Source organism: Notothenia coriiceps, unplaced genomic scaffold (genome assembly GCF_000735185.1).
Source record: "Notothenia coriiceps isolate Sejong01 unplaced genomic scaffold, NC01 NC01_scaffold00029979, whole genome shotgun sequence".
Lineage (NCBI taxonomy): Eukaryota > Metazoa > Chordata > Actinopteri > Perciformes > Nototheniidae > Notothenia > Notothenia coriiceps.
In genome coordinates this window covers 5,282-12,844 of record NW_011362680.1, presented here as the reverse complement: position 1 = coordinate 12,844, position 7,563 = coordinate 5,282, and the positions used below count along the sequence as shown (strand labels likewise).

Genomic DNA, 7,563 nt, shown 5'->3' with positions numbered 1-7,563 from the left:
GCCCTGATCTCTCGGGAGAGCTGGCTGGAGCTGTTGGCTTGGGCTGGGGGACCGCGCCGGAGACTTGGTCCGAGAGCTCCCGAAGCTGGGAGAGAGGGAGATCTGGGGCTGCGGAGATGCCCTGCTGCAGTAGATGGGAGAAGGGTAAGTCTGCCTCTGCCGTACGTGAGCCGCCACGGGAAGCCAGGCGGGCGCTCATGCACCGGTGGCTTGAGGAGTTGGAAGCTACTTCTGGAGGTACGTCGGAGCCGGGATCGAGATCCTTCGAAAAAGGTTTGTTGTCGGAAAAGTCTGAATTAGACATCTTAAGGTTATATATTCCTGAGTGTTTAACGGAAGAGAAGTATTAGTGTACTACCATTTGCATGTGGTCACCTGAAATGACAACTGACAGGAAGGAAGAGCAGGCATTTAAGGAATTTAACGTGTGCAGCAATTGGCTGCTGAGGGGTGACGCCCACGCATTTAATGAGGGGGGAGAGAGCAATAGAGTGACGTGTAAGTGACTCATTGTTAGGTCTTCCTTATTGAACTTGCGCTAAAGCTTTCATTACCTTAACTGAAAATGACTTAGTCAACTTAACTCAGTCATCAACATTAGTCAAGTGGAAGAGTAATTGAGCTCATCTCCATTCCACATAAGACAACAATATGGCACAGGGACGTGATTAGGTGCAGGAGGAGAACAAAGTGATGAAGAGCTCACTGAAATGAGATTGGATTTAAACAAGTGCTGCTGCTGTCCTTGGGGCCTTACATGGATGCTCTTTAAGCGGATAGGTGGAGGCTGCATAATGATGAGACACTTAGATTCCCTGCTGTTGAGATTTATGGGCTCCGAGGCCTGTTACGATCATTAGGAGGATAGTGAAAGAAAAAGGGATACAGGGTTGAGAGTATGTGAGCATGGGAGGAGGAGGAAATTACACAGAGATTTTTTTTCTGGCAACACAGCACTTTTGAACCATAAGTCTTTGATCCTCTCCTCCCTCATTGTGCAATGGCATTCCATAATGGAAGACTCCCTCTAATTTCACACTCCAATTAGCAAATTACTTATGTCATAATATGCAAGTCTTGGGGTGATAATAAACAAACAGGTCACATCCTGAGGGAACCTTAGCTTTAAAAAAAAAAGAAAAGGTTTCATACAATGTTACTAAAAATGGCTTTTGTTTGATTGTGTTCGAGGTTAGTCAAACAACCCAAAATAAACCGTGGCAAAACTGAAAATAAAACGTATTAAAGGAAAAATAGCCCTTGAATCAACAATGTAATGATTCATTCCTCAAGTAGAACACAGGAATTAACAAAGGCTATACAAACATGAAGATGTGTTTACCACTGTTAGAACGGAGTGAAGTAATGTTATATTTTTGTTTAGGTAAATATTGTTATTTTAATTTATTATGATATTTTGCAGGTTCATATTTGTATTTTGTGCTTCTACTGTGACATGTTTACCTGCTTTAATGTTCAAAAAGGTAATTTATTTCTCATTCTGCCTGTCTTGTGATCTGTGGTGTTTACGAATACAGATACCTTTGTTCCCTGATTTTAGTCTTTCAGGCAGCGCTTCATTCCAGGCAACACAAGTACCCCCATTGCGCTGGCCATGAGCAGAAACGACGTCTGAATGACAAACTCAGAGATCAAAAGTGTCTCCACTTGCTGTAGGTCCATAATCTGCACGCTTCATAACTAATTAGGCACACACGCCAAGGCACTTTGTCAAACAGGAAAACAGTGTCTGTCACAATTACACTGACAAAAATTATGAGCTAGAGGAAGTGAAAGACACGATAGCGTGGGGTGGGGAGTTGAAGGGGATATTCAGATGTCCAATGTATCAACTATGCAATATAAACATTATCTATTACATTTCAATACTGTTTGCTTATGCCTGTTTTTTTGTCAGTTTGTATGCCTGTATTATGCTGTTGTAATATGTGTATTTATTTCCGAACAGCCTAAAATTGGACGGCCAACAAATTAGCTTCAGCTAGAGGTCATCTACATTCACTGCGTTGGTGGCACTCAATTTAAATGTAACAGCGCCTATATTAATGTTACTTTTAAATAAATTAATAGAAAAACAAGTTTAAGAAGGTCAAGAGGATAATGGTTAGCAGCATCGCTAAGCACTTACAGCGCTGACAAAAGCTTTCCAGTCAAAGCTCTGATAAATGATGTTGCCTCGTGTTTCCACACTGACAGGCTCACTTGTGAGTTGACGGTGACTAAACTAAATGTCATAATTACTCGTAGCCCAAACACATGAGCCTTGACTCCTCGCTGCGAGAGAACCGCTCAAAGAAAAACCCCTGCATCTATCCTACTGTAAGTCGCCGCAGACACAGGAGGAGCCAACAATATAACTTGTCACATCCCCCCCCCCACCAACAATGCAGAAATATGCAAACCGCTCAAGTGTTCTCCCTTACCTCTGTCGAAGTGATAAAGGGAACGCGTTTGATTCTAAGAAGTGATGTTAACCTACTTTGTCATACAGGGGTTGGCTCTGCTGACGATGAGGGAATACACAGCAGGCCGACAAACAAGCGGATAAACAAGCCAACAGCAGATTAACTCATATCTATTCACTAGTTGCCGCACCAAATGAGGATGTCAGCGAGGCCTTGATAACACATAGAAATGAGTAAAGACTTTGGGCACGATCCATTAATCTTCATCTGTTCTTATTTATTGGTTCAATCTCTTCACTGGGTTAATTTGTTCCTACATTTATATCACTGCCATCCTCCTCTGATACACCTCACACACACATACCTGCTAACAGTCCCCTCACCTTCAGCCCCTTTTCTCTCTGTCTCTTGCATCTGACAGCTATTCTTTTCTTTCTGTGAAGAGCTAAAAGAGGACTGACTGGCCCATACGGCCAGAGCACTGGCCATGCATGCAACATGGAAAGGTTACAAGGGATGTTTAAATATCAAAGGAACCTCCTTCGGGTTGACAATTCTAAGCATCTTCAGAGGACGCAGGGTGTTTACTAAAGATATCTGCTTACTGCACATTAAGGTATGTCTGTACTGTACTGCTACTTCTGGGTTGTATATCTTGAAAATGGTGAAGTATTGTTTACGCACCAAGATTTCTTACAAGCCAGAAACCAAACAGTGGCGTTTAACACTGCAGTCTAATGTTGGTCGTAGAGGATCTACCGCCATTGGCAACAAAACCCAAGGTTTGTAAATCTATTCTGAAATTATTTCTTTTTTTTATTCACCGACCCAATTTTTTCTGAATGGCAGCCAGCACAACAACACCATGGATTTCAATGAACAGTGTTGGGTTTTCAATTAAGTATGCCTGTTGTCAGTTTCAATCGTCATCGCTGTGGAGAACTGCTAATTACCCCCCCTAGATTGAGAGGGTACTATCAGGGTATACAGTGGAAAATTATCTAAAGAAAAGCAAAAAGTGAGTTAATTCTAGCAGAGTCGTACGACCAACTAACCCTAACCCTAACATTTAGAACTATGGCTTGATGGCTAGCCAAAGGAAAAATACAGATTTAAGCTGATCTTTGGGTACAACAAAGAAATCCTATGGTGGTTTTAAGCTATAAAACATACTAGATAACCACCATCTAATGGAACATTGTCTTTGTCCAGTCTTAACCCTCCTGTTGTGTTCGGCTCAAATCTGACCGATTTACTACTTTCATCAATCATAACTTTTTTGTTTTACATTTGATTGCATTAAGGCTTTATGATATCCTTCACGGTAGACATTTGAACATATCAAATTGCTGATCACCGCTTTCATTGGATTTTGGATGATTTAGTCAACTTTGTAACACCCATGGTGTTCCCAGTCAAAAATGACCGCCATAAAGAAAAGGAATTAGTAACCATCCGGATCAGATAAAACACACACACACACACACACACACACACACACACACACACAAACAAACAAACAAACAAACAAACAAACAAACAAACAAACAAACAAACATTACATTGCATTTAGCGACTTACAATAAGTGCATTCGACCAAGAAGATACAAACTTGAAGAAAACAGAATCATATAAGTACATCCGGTTTCATAGAGCTAAAACATTTAAAGTGCTACTCAACTGGCTTTAGATAAGCTAGCCCTTTATTAGTATATAAGTGCTTTGTTAACAATTCTTTGTTAGTAATTCTATCGCTCGAAGCGGGGTCGAAAGAGATGAGTTTTCAGTCTGCCCCGGAAGATGTACAAGCTATCTGCTGTCCTGATTTCAATGGGGAGCTCATTCCACCATTTTGGAGCCAGGATAGCAAACCCACGTGTTTTTGCTGATGGGAACTTGGGTCCCCCTCGCAGTGCGGGTGCAGCGAGCCGTTTGGCCGATGCAGAGCGGAGTGCACGTGCTGGGGTGTATGGTTTAACCATGTCCTGGATGTAGGAAGGGCAAGATCCATCGTACGCAAGTACCATTAGATGTTTTCCCCCCTTATGGATCACACCTGGCACACGCAATACATGTTCAGTGTCTATTCTTTGTATATGTACTGCAGTTTTTCATGTATACCAGTAGTCTGATACATTATTTACAGTTTGAAAGGGTGTTAAATGAAATGTGGTGATGATTAATGGTTTTTGTGTTAATGTAATAGCAGTTAAAACAGGACCGGTCAAATCTGACCGCGAACACCAAAGTAAGGGGGGGGGAAAACGAACACAACAGAAGGGTTAAATTAAAGTCACCATACCTGGATTAATCTGTCAGTGGTCCCCATGTTAAACTCAAAGGAAAGCGACCTACAACCTCAAGGTGTGTCGTGTGATGCACGAGCAAAGGTCATTATTGTAAGACTCCTCTTTATATATATTAAAAGAAGATATTTTTGGTGCCTAGAGTTAGGGTGCAAAGGTTGATGTTTCATATGATTTGGGTTAGGGGGTAAGTTTACATTTCCTTGAAGAGCAAAATAATCTCAATTTGAGGTCCAATCAATATTTACATAAAGGTTACGAGGGATGTTCAAATACCAAAGGCTCCTGCTTCTTGTGAATTCTAAACACCTTCAGAGGACAGACTAAACTTGAATACAGATAATAAATACCACAATGGTATGCCTCACACCATGCTAGCTAAGGACTGTATAATATAGGTTAGCATGGTTTTTGCCTAGTCTAAAGCTGTCAGGGCTGCATTGTTAGGTTAAAGGTAGGGGAGAGGTTGTTTGAAAAGGCTCTCCCTATATTGCCAGGGCCTAAGATTCAAGAGAAGGGAATATGGGGTGAAGGTGGAAGCTGATTTTAATTTTCGACCTTGAGAACGACCTCTTGTTCTGTAATTTTCAACATTTTGTTATGGAATCTGACGTCAACATCAGCTTTTAAGGGTAATGGTTTCAGGCAGTTCTATCTAAAATACTATCTGCAGAAAGTCAATCAAGATAATGGAACTGGAATTATTTGTGTCAATGCACATGGTTTTCAATACATACACACAGTATTAGATAGGAAACCATAAGCCATCCAAGCTAGTATTGTCCATATGTGGTTGTATTTGGGTTAGAAGTTGGCAAGAAAGGATACTGCAGAATCAATTTACATACAGTCCAACCTGGGACTTCTACGATCCGCTTAAAAATCCAGCCTTGGGTGGATCCTAAATGAAACTCATATCAGCACTAAAACGCACTAACATAAAGCGCATCAGCCCACTGTCCAATAAGGTTGATGTCTGAAGTATAATCTTTGACGAGAGCAATTAAGAAAAGTTTATTCTCCTTGCTGCTGATGCACTCTGCTATTTGGTTGGCTGCACACCTCCATCTGCTGTTTTGACAACGGAGTGACAATACATATCTTCTATTCCATCAGAACAAGTCACTCCATCTGTTCTGCCTGCCTCTCCTTGGCATGTAGCCATCAGTGCTTCACTGTATCCATAATTTCCCTTTGATTTCAGAGCTTTCCCTGTTTCATCATGCAAGATGCAACAAAACCACAATCAAACAGTTCCTGATGAATCAAGCCATGCTTGACCTGGTGCCATCTCTCGTTATCTCGCCCTTTCTTAAGTTCACATAGCAAAGTTTTCATATGTGCATACTCACAGATGCACTAGAAATGATAGAATCACACCGACAGGGCATTGAAAAGAGATGTGTTTCTTTTGAAGACACCACTCCTCAAACACCCTCCACTTACAGTCATAGAGAGACCTGGTGGAGGAAGCCCTTGCACTCTGAATAGTGTTTATCACTTTCTGAGGGAGCCCCACTGTACTCAGGTTATACCACTCACGGGCCAGGCCCATAGCGCCAGGCGCTCTGGGTGTGGGTGAAAAATCATCCCCCCCGCCTGAGATAGTATGTCCCTGCGTAGCGGGAGCTGCCACGGCTGTCCGCACAGCAGCTGATATATCTCCCCCAGCCAGTACATTGCAGGCCAGTGTGGAGCTATCAGGATCAGTGTGTGGCGTTGTTCTCTCACTCTGGCCAGAGTTGGAGGTATTAGAGCCAGGGGTGGGAACGCGTACAGAAGGGCCGGGGGCCAAACGTGCGCGAGCGCGTCCACGCCTAACGGTGCGTTTAGATCGCGCATTGAAAAGAACAGCTGACATTGAGCATTTTCTTTTGATGCGAACAGATCTACCGCGGCCCGGCCGTAACGCACCCACAGCTGACTCACAATCGTTGGATGTAGAGTCCAGTCTGCGTATAGTGGGGCACCTCTGGACAGCAGATCTGCCCCGAGGTTCATCACTCCCGGTACGTGTGTCGCTCTCAGAGAGAGGAGACGTCCGCAGCTCCATAAGATCAGTTTGCGTGCCAGCATGTGTAACTGTAGAGAACGCAAACCCCCTTGGCGGTTTATATACGATATTGTGGTCGTGTTGTCTGTCCTCACGAGGACATGATGTCCCCTGAGAAAAGGCAGAAAGCGTCTTAGGGTGAGAAACACAGCTAAGAGCTCCAGATAATTTATGTGTGACCGTTGGAGGTCTCTGCTCCAGAGACCCCTCACAGGTCGACCTTCGTATATGCCGCCCCAGCCCGTCAGACATGCGTCCGTGGTGACCACCTTCCGCGATAAGACAGCACCCATAGGCACGCCTCGCACCAGGAAAGTCGGGTGCAGCCAGTGGCGTAGCGCCGTTACGCAGTGCACAGTGACCATCACTCTTCTCCGCGCGCCATGACGCGCGGGTTTAGTCTGAGGGCAGCTACCCAGCGCTGAAATTTCCTCATGTGTCAAGCGGCCCAGACGTACTACTAGGATGGCTGACGCCATGAGCCCCAGTAACCGCAGACATGATCTGAAGAGAACATATTTGCGTGGCTGGGAAACGAGCGAGGCAAGCCCTGAAGCTCTCACTCTCTCCGCTGACCAGGCGGGCTGTGAACGGCCACCGCAGGCACCGAGCTCAGACGGTAGGGCCCCAGCGAAGAGCACCGACTAGTGGGCTGGGGACACAACAGTTGCTCTTTTCTTGTGTTATATTACAAAACCCAGGTCGAGCAGGTTGTTTTCATGAGGATATTCGTTCTGCATTAATTAGTGCCTCCTGCTACCGTACTGATAGACACAAG

At 44.0% G+C, this 7,563-nt stretch overlaps 1 pseudogene; it reads right to left on the bottom strand.

Moving 5' to 3' along the window:
* Positions 1-6,113: 6,113 nt before the first annotated feature.
* LOC104959195 (uncharacterized) lies at positions 6,114-7,429 on the bottom strand (annotated as a pseudogene).
* Between the last annotated feature and the right edge of the window lie 134 nt (positions 7,430-7,563).